The sequence below is a fragment of the Balaenoptera acutorostrata genome, chromosome 16 (assembly GCF_949987535.1).
Source record: "Balaenoptera acutorostrata chromosome 16, mBalAcu1.1, whole genome shotgun sequence".
Taxonomy (NCBI): Eukaryota; Metazoa; Chordata; class Mammalia; order Artiodactyla; family Balaenopteridae; genus Balaenoptera; species Balaenoptera acutorostrata.
This window is the reverse complement of record NC_080079.1, coordinates 42,327,636-42,341,886: the sequence shown is the minus strand read 5'-3', so window position 1 is coordinate 42,341,886 and position 14,251 is coordinate 42,327,636. Positions and strand designations below refer to the sequence as shown.

The 14,251-nt window shown below is 34.1% G+C and overlaps 1 long non-coding RNA gene across 1 annotated transcript in view; it reads right to left on the bottom strand.

Moving 5' to 3' along the window:
• The window catches only part of LOC130705073 (uncharacterized), a 264,956-nt gene that overhangs the window by 204,840 nt on the left and 45,865 nt on the right, over positions 1–14,251 (bottom strand). The window lies entirely within an intron of this gene.

Sequence of the window (14,251 nt, the reverse complement as noted above, 5' to 3'; positions counted from 1 at the left end):
ACTTGTTAGGATGTCAATGCTAAGGACATAATCTTTGTTTCTGAGGGAAATTTTTACAGGTGTAATCAGAACTTCTTAAAAGTTTAACAGGGAGCTGACGTAGACTGGAGAACTTGAGCAAGTTCACATACTAGTACTCCAGAGGAAATATAAAGAAACCCTAAAAGAAATGCCTTAAGCTGTAAAATTAGCTTCTGCCCGAATGGTATTGCTGTTCTTTTTATTTCAGAGTGAATAGCATAATGAGCTCATTTCTTTCCAGGTTTATTTCATATTCGCTAGAATAAAGAAAGAACAGGAGCTTAGAGACTCTTGAGTATGGGTCTAGATAAAATCCATTTAAAGTTGGAAAACATGCCTTCAGCAAGGAATGTAACTACCACATTCAAGAAACACATGGCTCTCCATTTTACTTGGGGGAAAAACAGCAGATGCCCATGAAATGATGGCTTGCCAACAATTAGAAAATTTAAACTACAACATGAGAGATTACGTCTGAATTTCTTTATAACTTCCAAAAGCATTCAGGCTATTTTACATACTCTGAGATTACATCTACATAAAATGAAACATCTAAATCATGTGGGAAATGTTAGTCAATCAATGACTAAGGTATCCATAGTATAAATCGAATGCGGGAGACTATTTGGTGGTATTTCTGTTCTAGATTTAAAGACTTATTTTATTTATTTTTCCAGAAAGGTTTCCCACCACTTTTGAGTAATAATTTTATCTTTGTTATCCCTTTCTTTATAAACATCTAAGTACCTGAGAAAATTTCCTACTTCTCACATCCTCATTATTTTGACAAAATATATATATATATATATATTTTACTTTTATTAACTACTTATTGGCTGATAAACTATGATTTCATCTTTCTGAAAAATGAAATATGTAATTATTTGTATGCTTTGTCTAAATCCCACTGGACCAGCTCTTCCTGGCAGCACATCCCACCATGCCTCTAATTCATGCTTTCCAAATAAAATAGAAATGTTTTGAATTCAAATTATTTATCTCTTTTCTCTAGATACTGAAGAAACCATTCATTCTCAAGAAATTTCAGTTTCTGCATTACATATTCCCTGAATCTTTTTTTCTTAATCTAATTTGTGAAAAACAATTCATCATCCTCTTTCACCTCTCTGTTCCATCTTCAATCCTCAGCAGGCCACACGGTTCTCACACAATTCCCTAATATGATATCTATATATGTTGGTCCTTTAAGTAGGTCTTATTAATCAGTAAGTGTCACGGGTCAGGAAAACAACAGACAGGTAGTGTCTGTTGAATTATCAAAAGATACTCCTTTAAAGAGAAAAGGAGTACATTAATAAAATAAAATGTGAAATTCACCATTACGAGGAGTTATACAACTGCCTAGTTAGAGGGAACAGTCCACAAAAGGCCACCTTCACTTATGACACCAATTACCAGTTGGGGAGGTTCCCAAAACCACCATCAGGTTTAATGCACTGGAAGGACTCACAGAACGCACTGAAAGCTGTTATACTCACAGTTATGGTTTATTACTGTAACAAATGAAAATTAGTCAAAAGACTCATAGGGCAGAGTCTAGTGCAGGTTTCCTCTCCTTGTGGAGTCAGGCCAGTGTTATTCTACTGGCACTGATGTGTGAATACACATGGAGTATTGTTAAACAGAGGAGCTCCCCTGAGACTTGATCTCTAGAGTTTTAAAGAGGTTCCACCACATGCGCATGGCTGACTGCCTATGTGACTAAACTTAGTCTCCACTCCCTCATGAAGTTAAATTTATACTGATTTACTACTGCCCCCGCCATCAAATCACATTGAAAAAATATAAAGATAAATAAAGTAAGGTGGGTGTAACTAGTCAACTCAAATTTTACTTGGAGAGACAGAAATGCAAACATTTTCAGAGTAGAGGATTGAATACACAAAGATTCTACAGAAAATCTTCTATTATACTTTTGTGTGCTTGTGAGTGGGTGGCAAGATTTCCAGAAGTACTGTGCATGCAGCAGTAGTAGAGAAACACTGTCTAGTGGAGAATGCTACAGAAGACCCAGATGTCTTAGAATCTGGAAGCGGCAGTAGCCCTGGTAATATGCATATAAATGGATCACTGATAAGAGGGTCATAATTAATAGAGTTATAAGAATTTCAAATATTAAGATTTTTTTAAGAACATTCAGCTGTCTTATGAAACTAGCACAGTTCACATAAAAAGGACCATACAACTGATTTAATAATTTCTATTAGGCATTTTTATTAAGTTGTCAGTATCTATTGTTTGCTAGGTGATTAATGATGGCCATGTAATTAAAAGATGGCTTTCACAAAATATTGTAATTTATCTTTTGGGGAGTGTTTGAGTTCAGAGAATAGACCACTTACTACTGTTTCCATTATACAAAGATGTCTTTTAGAGGCAGCCATTTACAGATTGCTTTAATTACATTTTAGGGCAGTTTTAATTTGATTAAGATTTATGGAATCCAATTCACCACCTTACAAACAAAATGAAAGACTCAGTAGAGCTGCAATTAAATATAAAAACGGAGAGAAGAGAGAAAGCAATGTGAAAGGCAGATCCTTTTATTTGTTACTAGACCCATACCCATTTTCTAACTTGCAAATGTATTGTTAGAAGTAGAGGAAAAGGTACTTCCCTGGTGGCACAGAGCTTAAGGATCCGCCTGCCACTGCAGGGGACAAGGGTTTGATACCTAGTCCAGGAAGATCCCACATGCCACGGAGCAACTAAACCCATGCACCACAACTACTGGGCCTGTGCTCTAGAGCCCGTGAGCCACAACTACTGAGCCGCGTGCCACAACTACTGAAGCTCACGCACCTAGAGCCCGTGTTCCACAGCAAGAGAAGCCACCGCAATGAGAAGCCCCCCGCGCACCACAACGAAGAGTAGCCCCTGCTCGCCGCATCTAGAGAAAGCCTGCGAACAGCAACAAAGACCAAATGCAGCCAAAAATAAATAAATAAATTTATTTTTTAAAAAAAGTAGAGGAAAAGATATTTTGCATGACTACTGCTTACAGAATTATTTTATCAAAGTATTTGCTATCTTTTTAAAAAAGAAGATAAGTGGGGGAAACAGTTTTACTTATTTTATATGACAGACATGCCCCAATGCCATGTCATATAAGGAGGCATTTATATGTTAAAAAAAAAATAAGCACAGATATATCAAGGTTCAGACAAATGGGACATAGTATTGTAAATTGGGCTCTACCTGCAATTTTTTGTTTTCATTGAAAACTAAACTGGTGCTGGGGCATCTTTTGCTAGATTCAAGCACAGCTGGTTTTGGTTTAGGAAAGTTATACAAAATAGTGATTTAGAGAAATTTGATTCATTTTTCTGTTAAGCAAGGACTATATGTTTTTGGAAATAACAGTACTATGTCACTAGAATAGTTCTCCTATGTGCTTTAATAGACCTGAATTTCATCCTCACAAGGGTAAAATTCTCTGGTCAGCAATTTTAATATTCAGTTCTAGAAAGGAAAATACTGACTTAGGAGCAGAGTCTCCATCTCAGTCTGTTCCTAATTTTCACTGGTGATTGTAATTCATAAGTGAAAACTATAAACCTAGAGAATACCATGGTGTACATTCTGTAAATGTAGAGGATGATAGAGCTGGAATGGACCATGGTGATAACTACCCTGCCCTCATATTTTACAGAAGCAAACTGAGGTTGAGACTTTTATTAACTTGAGAGATCGCCTCACTCTCAGTCTAGGGGTTTAATTTTAATTTTCCAAACATTTACAAAACACCTTCAGAACTTTTTCTCCCTGAGCCATATCATCACTTTTAGATTTAAAACAATTAACTGCAGAACGGAAGCTATTTTTATAATTGCAAAATAAAAAAAGAATATATCAATTTAGTTTATCGTATTTTTATTAACAGAAAATGAAAATATCTTTCTTTGGATTGGCAATGGAAAGAAGTGATAGCAGAGGACAATTATTTACCTTTCCTTTTTATATCAAGATGAACCAAATCATATTTAGTAGAACATTTCTATAAAAGAAAAGTTATGATCAAATAACTTGGGAAATTCTGTACTATTTCTTCTACTTTGTAAATCCACATGCACATTGGCCCTGTATTCGTAATGGCATCTGTTGAGCTTTGCTTAACCCAGCTTTTCCAAGTGTATTTAACTACAAATCTCTGTTAACATTTTCCATGTTCATAGAACATAATTAGAGAACTCTGTTGACATCTCGAGTCAATTATATAATTGACATATTTTTGTTCACTTATTTGGATATGTGTCCTCTTGTTGCCTTTATATTTAATAAATGAAAATAACACAAAAGTGAAATATTTTTTCACCATGATAGATATTTAAAATAATATATGTAGTCATTCACATACATATATACATATGTAGCACTGTAATGTATCTGCTCATACTTATAAAAATTATTGCAATTATTAATTAGTTAGTACCATAATTCTAATTTATATTATTTTGCACCTGTAAGAAGCAATTTAAAATACTATTAATGATTTATTTGGTTTTATTATTTTTCATGTATGTCACTTCAAACAAGATGTATGTTGCTATAAATAGCAATGTATAATAGATCTTGACGAAGTCCTTTCTGTAATAAAGATAAATAAACCTAAATCATAATGCATATGCCTGTTCACTGACTTGATTTTTTTTTTAGAAAAGTTGAGTGTTGTTTCTTAACTGGCTTTCACAGTAGTCTTGTTGCATTTTAAGCTTCCTGGTGACTACAATTTGGGAACTTTTGAATGATAGTATGAGAGTCACTTCTCTTATTCACAGTGACCTTTTTCTATATCACTGGGCAATATGAGTACTAAAAACCACTTATGCAGAAATATTAGTAGAATATAATAAACATGTGATAAATCCCCTGAATGACAGCCATTACATAAACATAGAAGTGCATTTTTTTGCATTTTGATTTTTTCCAAAATAATCGTTTCATTTAATAAATATCATATTTTCAAAATTTCAAAATCTTATCTTTGAATACAAAATCAAGGCCTTTACTTTTTCTTGGATAAATATATGTTGACAGGTAAATCACTCAGAGTTAAATCAGAGAAGCAGAACCACTATGAACACTAGGATAAGACATTTATTATAGGAATTAGACCTTATTCAATTATGGGAAAAGCTGGAGAAGTAAAAATCTGAAAGGAGGAGTTGAATTATAAGAGGCATCACCAGCCAGTTAAGTGAGAAGGCAAACACATCTAGGCACTAAAGTGGAATTGTGATGAAGAAGACTTCGGAATTACAGTCAAGCATCTCATGATGGGTCTTGGACTACTCTTGGTGAGCAAGACTAGCTGTCTGGTAAAAGAGCTGGACACAAAGGGAGCTTACAAGAATGAGATCAATCTGGAATCCACTGACATTTCTGCTTCTGTAGGTCATGGAATCTAACCATGACAACTTTCAGAGAACAATGATTTCTGTTTGAATTCTACTTTCAATATCTTATGTAAAAGTTGCTATTTGGCCAACCCTACCCTGGAACCACAAAGATTAAAAGGTTCTAGAAATCAGTTTCCAGTTTAATTTGCTGATGCTAGAAAAATCAGGCCTAGTAGTCAGTCATTCTTAATTGCTTAAATTGTATCTGGACCAATTATAGAAATGTCTTCTTTAAATATTATATCACAATAACGTACTACATAATAAAAATTATAGCCAATTTATTCAAAGCATAGTCACAAGTTGTATGATTATGGACAAGTGTCTTGCCTCTCTGTGCTTCATCTGTACAATGAGGATGAGAAGAGTGAAAATAGCAGTTTTTGCTGTGGAACAAAAAACTTTTGGGGTGGATTTTAGGGGAGTATTTCTAAAAATTATATTACATATAAAGCAGATAGAAAACAGTAAGTGGCCAGTAACTGTTTACTTTCTGCTAGTCTTAGGTATTGGTAGTGTAAAAAAAAAGAGATGGTCTTTACCTCTAAAAAAAAAAAAAAAGCCTGTTATCTTCTTTGTCATGGAACCAAGGAATTATTTTGATATAACTAACTGAGCTGATGGTTTGTTTTGGTACCATTTAGACTATTTATTTTTTCAAATGCAGGGTCATGATTCAATAGCAAATAGTAAATTAAATTTAGTAAAATAAATTTAGTGTAGTAAGATAAATTTAGCATGAAGCAAAATAAATTTAGTGAAACAGAATAGACTAGACTATATTAGATGTCTAAGAATAAAAAGGAAATTAAGAGAGAAAAGAATAGAAAATATCAGGGGACAGCATAAAATGTAAGGGAAAGAGTAATTTAATGAATTTTTGTTTTAGGGCTGTGGATATGTGTGAGGTGTGTATCTTTGTGGAAGAAAGAGAGAGAGAGGTAGAAATAAGGTTTTCCAACACCAGAGCCTTGTTCACAGACTTGTATGTATGAGATTTCTTTGGAAGTTAAACCTTGGGAACAAAAGTGAAGGACAGAGGAGAATGAAATAGAAAAGGAGAAAAAAACCAATGTAAGGGAGCATTTGGGGTTAACACCACCAGGGATTTTCTGAAGAGCATATAGAATGCCTCTGAGCATTATCCACATAAGGACAGAGAGAAACCTGTCTCACTTGGCTCTTTCCCTCCACTGGTTGAAGGTTGTTCTCAGGACATTAACTCACTCCCAATTCCAAGAGGTCTTCTGCTGGTATTCACTACACTGGAGAAATATCAAGGCAACAAATATAAGGTAGAAGGAATGTGCTTGTGTAAGATGTTTACAGCACAAAGTGAGTAAATGCCCAGACATTAATATCTGCTGAGGATGAGGATGAAATCAAAGGTGAGACCAAGAAATGTGAGGCGGGCACCAGAGGTATCAGATAGGCTTCATCCCTGCACTACTCAGGTCCATTCATACCTTACACTAAGTCAAATCCAATCATGAGTTTTCAAGGTGATGACCAGCAGCAATATCTCAAATGATGTAATACACCTTGGTTAGTGGACAAGCTAAGTCCCCAACACGCCTAAATCCCATGAAAAATTGGGAAAAAAGAAAAAAACAATGATTTAGATATTTAATATGGGTTCTGAGGCTTATTCTCATGGTCTAGATAGATATACTTACACTATTGCCCTTTATTTACTCTACTACCTAATTCTCTATTTCCCTTTATTTCCCAATCTTTTCAGCTAAGGTGACCTCACTTTTGTATACGTTTGAAGAGATAGTGTTAAATTTACATTAGGGCCAAACATAAAAATTTCCCTTCAAAAGTTAAAATTTAGTCTACTTTATATGTCTTTTCTAAATTTACGTGTGTGATTCCTGATTTTCCCTTTCTTCTATTTTAGTATAATTGAGTAAAAATGTATTCTCTTGAATGTTTGTTTATTTGCTTTTTCAGGAAGAAGCTGGATAGAACAGAAGTCGCCAAAGGAGAAGAAGGAAAAAAAAATATATATATATATATATATATGTATAGATCTATCTATCTATTTCTCCTTTACTATCTAGGTTTCTTCTACCTAGCGAAGCAAAACAAAAAAGGACAAAAGCGAAACAACAACAACAACAAAAAACTTCAATGAAACCTGAAACCATGGTATGGCTGTGAAATAATATCTCCAGTCAAATTCTTGCCCCTAAATTTCTGATTTAAATACCAAATGCAAACACAGCATTTTATTTTGATGTCTAATAATCATGTCAAAATTCACATGTCCAAATCAGAAAACCTGATGTCCTTCCCTCCCTGCAAACCTCCATTCTCTCAGCCTTCCCCATTTTAGTAAATAGTACCACCATTCTTTAAGTTCCTCTGTCTCAAATCTAGAAGGCACTTTCCAGATTTCTCTTTCTTCCACAACCCACATCTAATCCATCAGCAAATTCTGTTGCTGTTAATCTAAAATGTATCTCAATTCTGACCTATTTTCAGCATTCTCACTAAACATCCCCACCACTTTTGTCCAAATCACACTAAACCTGAGATAATGCAATGAATTTCTAATTGGTTTTAGTTCATTTATGATTCTTTTTCTGCAGCTATTCCCCACACAGCCATCGTGATCTTTCATAAATATAAATAAGATCATGTTACTCTCATTTTTCAAACTCTTTCCCTGGTATTCTCTCACATTCAGAATAAAATACAAAGTTCTTACCATATCTTATGAGAACCTATATATATTAATCTTTATTTTTTTACATTTATCTTCTACTATTCTCCCCATTCATTCTCATATAGTAAAATTTGATTTTTCCTGTCTTGAATATGACAAATATGTTCCTTTCTCAGAGTTGTTGCATTTACTATACCCTCTGCCTAGAGAACCTCATCCTCCAGATTTTTCTTTTCCAATGTTACCCTCACTCTCTTTCTTCCCCCCACCACACATTCAATGAATGAATACATAAGTGAAAGACAAGAAGTCTTTATATAAATTCTCAAAGTATTTAATTTGAATACATATTTGGATTCATCTTTGTCCTTGGAAGTATTAGAAACTAAATGAGATTCTGATTTTGGCATTTGAAAAGAAAAGTAAAACTGGAATGAGAGATGTTGCATCTATACTCACAGAAACTTGATTTAAAGGAAACTCTAAATGTCTATGATACCTGTTTGAGAGCAATGAGATTTTCTTCCATGAGTTAATAACGTGGTTTGACATGTTTTGATTAATGAGACAGTAAACATTTTGTGCATAAATTAAAAGAAAAGGCACAATTTGCTCAGCAGGTAAATTAAATTGGATACATTATGAGGTACTTTAGTCCAGGCAGAAAAGACGAAACATTAATGTTATTAACTGAAACCATCCTTGTAAATGGTGGTGAGTTTTAAGAGAACTTTATAAATATCAGATGTAATATTTTGAAAATCAGTTGTATTCTAACTCTCTGACAATGTTAATAATGTCCTCATTGATTTTGAAAACCTGGTTTAAAGAAGGGACGGTCTTCTAAAATATGTTTTATATATGATCATGTGACAGAAAAATGAAGTAAATGTTCACATATATTTTAACTTAAGGTGGTATAAGTTCTTTCAGGATACAGTTGTTATCTTCATAAAAATTGTTAAGCTCTAGGTTTTCTTGTTGCCCATATCATTCTCCTTCAATTATCCTTTACAGCATTTTCCAGTTTTTGTCTTACTTTGTGTGTTTGTGTGTGTGTGTGTGTGTGTGTGCGTGTGTGTGTGAGAGAGAGATAGAGACAGACAGACGGAGACAGAGAGACAGAGAGATAGTGTGTCAAATGTCTGAATTGATCACTACTCTGTAAGCTCTATGAGGGTAGGTATGGTGTCTGATTCATTCATCATGTGCTCCAAGCACCTGGTATGGTACTTGCCACACAGTAGGTACTCAACAGTTTTATTGAAACATAAATTTATTTACTAATTGATTTCCAACCAGGACAAACTGTACAAATTTGTACAAAATTTTTTGTAATAATTTCAAGAAATTATTTGAATAAAATGAGAATACAGTTTGGTGACTAATGGATGGGGATAAAATTGCCATAGTTCTTCCAAACATTCTTAAGTTTAAAATGTATAAAATATAAATCCTAAGTTAAATACTGAAATGAATTCATTACTGTTTAAGCTTTGTAAAAATTCACTGAAAAAAGAACCAGGAGAGATGGAAATTATTTCCCATTACTCCTATAAGTTCATACTGAGACAGGAAGGAAGGGGGCAGGGCACAACCATTAAAAGAATGATACAACCATTAAGAACAGGTTATGACATAAACTGGTTAGAACCAACTAGGCCCAAGATGGCAGAAGATTCTACTTCCAGGAGACCTTGAGCCTTATTATATGCTCATTGTAATACATTAGCAAGCTAAATGACACACCCACAGGCGCCATGACAGTTGAACATAAAAGGCCAAAAAGTGGGTGGTGCCCCAATTCCTAGAAATATCCGCCCCTTCCTCAAAATAGTTGGAATAATCCTCCCACTCATTAGCCTATGAAATTACCCAGCCCGTAAAAATTAAACACCCCATATTTCTGGGCCGCGTCTCACCTTTTGAGACAGTCCACAATCTATGGAGTGCGTATCTCTCTAAATAAACTTGCTTTCATTTTACTATGCGAAGCCAAGGACCCTCACTTGGCGGCCCATCCTGGGACTCACCTGAGACCTGGGACATGACCATCCTCTCGCACCTCATTTTGCCTACAACAATACCAGACTCCAAAGAGTTAATCAGGATACACAGTTATTTAGAGACACCGCTGGAATGGGAGTCAGGAAGTTGTGTCTAGCCCCAGTTTTGCAGCTAATCACCCCTGTGACTTAGCCTGCCTGGACAGCAGCAAAGTCATATTTAAAAGTAAGGAGTTTAGTTTCCATAAATTGTATTAAAAGCCTCTTCCATTTCTAAATTCTGTGAGATCAGACATTGTTGTAGCCCATGAGGCTGCTATAACAAAACTACCACAGAATAGGTGGCTTAAACAACAGACATTTTTTCCCCCATAGTTCTGGAGGCTGGGAAGTCCAAGATCAAGGCACTGGCAGGTTCAGTGTCTGGTGAGGGCTCACTTCCTGTTTCATAGACAGCCATCTTTGCTGTGTCCTCATTTGGCAGAAAAAAGAGCTCAATAGCTTCCTGGGTTCTTGTTTAAAGGGTACTAATCCTGTTGTCTCAAGGGCTCCACCTTCATGACCTGATCACCTTCCAAAGATTGGATCTCACGATACCATCACATTGGGGGGGTAGAATTTCAACATATGAATTTTAGAGGGATGCAAATATTCAGTCTGTAACACAGCTATATAAACAACTTTATTGTAGGTATATAGTATTTTGCAAGATAATAAGAATTTAATTCGATTTCTTAATTGCTTTATGAGTCTGACTAAACATACTGTGTGGGAAAAATATTGAATTATATGAAAAGTTCAAAATATTTTAAAGTAAACAAATGATTTTAAAAGGTGTATGAACCATCAATGTGCATCATGAGAAATGTTCTCAAAGTGCACACACCTGCATAACCATTGCTCAGATTAAGAAATAAAACAGTAATAAGGTTCGAGAAGCTGCCTTTCATATCCACTCGTTACCAAACATATATCCCAATATATTTTCTAACTCTGTCACCATATATGTCTTGATGACTTTTGAGCATTATATACACTGAATCACACACTATTATGTTTATTCTATTACATCAATTATTTTAGAAAATATTACATTTACAAATTTCATTCAATTTTGCATTAAGCTCCAGTTCATCCATTTTTATCACTGTGTAGTATTCCATAGTATAAATATACCACAATTTATTTATCCAATCTGCAGTTAATGAATATTTGGATTGTTTCCATATTTAGCCATTAAAAAGTGTGCTGTTAGGAATATTCTCTCCCAAGTTTTCTGTAGCACACATAAAAGCATTTCTATTCGATAAATGCCTACAAATGGAATGGTTGGTTTATATGGTTGGTAAACACTGACAATTTTGTTTGTTGATGTCAATTTACACTCCCACCATTAGTTTCTGAAAGTTTTAGTTACTCCACATTCTCTGCAATACACTGCATAGTAACATATCTTATAGTAAAATAAGCAAGTCTTGAATGTATAATTCAATGGCTTTTTAAACATATACAGTCCTGTGCAGCACAAACCCAGGTCAAAATACAGAACTTTTCCATTGTCCCAAATATTCTCTGGGGATCCTTACTAGATTTAGCAACCTCCTCCACCACCTCACCCCTTTACCCATCACCAGGCAAGCACTTTCTGACCTCTACCACATGGATGAATGCTATCTTTCTGGTTTTCCTTACACCATTTGTGAGTTTGATTTCCCAAACTTCCACACATATTTAAAAAATCATTTTATTTAGGTATAATCGACATAAAATTAACTGCTGATATTTAAAGTGTGCAATTTTATAAGTTTTAACATATATACACCTCATAAAATCATCACTTTAATCAAGATGGTAAAGATATCCATCACATCTAAAGGTTTCTTTGTGCCCTTTGTGATGTCTCTTATCATCCCTCCTCACATACACTCTCCACAGGCAACAACTACTCTGTTTTTGGTCACTATAGATTGATTTGTATTTTCCACAGTGTTTTATAAATGGAGTCATTCAATATTTATTCTTTTTGTATGACTTCTTTCACACAGCATAATTATCTTGAGACTTACACATGTGGTTGTGCGTATCAATAATTCATTTATTTTTACAGTTGAATAACATTCCATGGTTTGTTTTGTTTTATGCACTGTTCAGAACCATTAATATGATAAAATGCATTGTGAATTCCCCGGCACTGTTCAGTAGAACTTTCTGCAATGTTGAGAATATTCTATATTTGCACTGTCCGATAGGATTACCACTAGCCACATGAGACCGTTAAAATTTGAATTGTGTTAGTGCAACTGAGGAACTGAATGTTAATTCTATTTACTTCTTAATTAGTACTAATATAAATTTAACAAGTGTATAGACTACCATACTATACAGTACAGGATATACTATGCAATATTTCACAAATTTGCTTGACATGTGTTTTCTTGTGTGTGTTTTATATAATTGTTTATCCAAGAGAAAAATGAGAAAGACAAGAGCAAAACACATATGACCTTTTAGGAATGCAGGTATTAATTGCCTATAGGGCATATTAATTGCCATCTGACCACAACATGAATTAATAATTTTTATCCAATGATCTGTTTGGCCTTTATCTTACTTCATTTATTTTTGTAAATTATATACACCTTAACAATTTTGGTATTCTGTATATTCTTTACTTCCAAAAAAACCCTTTTATTGCCTTTCCTCTTAATTCTGTATTTGTTTTTTATATATTTTGTTGAGATTTTTCTTCCTTCATATTCTCCTTAAAATTTAGAATCTTCCACTATTTGCTTTCACTGATTCTTCTTTACATACTCCCTCTAGGCAATCACCTCAATTTTAATGGCTTAAATTATTGAGTATATTATGTAGTTACCCAATATACATTCCCTACAATTGTTTCTTTTTGAAATTCCAGCACCCCGCAATTCCTTCTCCTTTGGGAGAGCGTTGCTGTGGATGTTGCCCATTGTTCTTCATCACCCGGACAACATGATGTTGCTCACCCAAGCTATTTCCTGACCAAATCCTGAAAAATGACCCATGCCTGCACATGACTCTTCTCTCCTAGAAAGCAGAGTTTGAAAAGTGTGTTTTCTTTTCTCTAGCTTTAGACAGATTGGCGCTATTAGAAACTGCTTTATGTAATTTAAGCTCCAGAAGGTTAATGGCTTTCTGTTTTCTGGATTAAATGAATATATTTAATTTATCTTGTAATTAATTAAGCAACCACCTATGGTACATGTTCACAAGTATAAACTGCTTGATGATTCTTAAACAATTTTTAGAATCTAGTCGATATTTTGGGCTATTTTCTCTTCATATTTATAATTTCTAGTAACCTTTTGATTGTCAGCATTTTGTTATATTTTTAGAACTTTCCTTACATTATTGTATAGCCCCTGTAATATGTTATCCATCAGTTCTCAAACCAACACACAGCCATGAAAACAACAAGAAGCACATTTCTTCAAATTTCTTTAAAACAGCATTATAGTTGCATGATATTTAGAATTAATTTTTGTGGTATCTTTAAAAATTATGGCAGCTTTTGTTTCTTCTCCCTCAAAGTGCCAAAGATGAAACTCTAATTTACCATATTTGGTTAAGTGACAGCTGATCATATTTGATTTATTACCATACGATCATGATATGTGGAAATGAACTTCCTTGATTGTCTCTAGTGTTCTTTAGTTAGGGATCCAGTATAATCAGGTAGGTGGTGGGCTTATTATTAAGATTTGCCTCTCTCTTTTATTCCCATTATATTCTCCAACTTAAAAAAATCATATTTTAGTGTTATATGTCATTTTAGCATTTCTTCTGCTCTTTTCCAAGACCTTACTTCAAGAAAAATTACTGACAGTCACATAAAACTGATATGTTGAGATGGCAATGTCGTTTCAGGCTAACGTTCCTTATCCTTCCTAGTTGTTATATTTCAGGTCCTATAATGATAAGTTGCTAGCCAGGATCATCCAATACCTTTAGTTTATTTTTTAAATTTTATTATTACTAATACTTTGAATTTATATATTAAATAGATTTATTTATATTATATTTAACCATCCACACTTAACCAGTAAAAAAGTTCTTATAAGAACATCAATGCTGTCAATTTCACATAATAA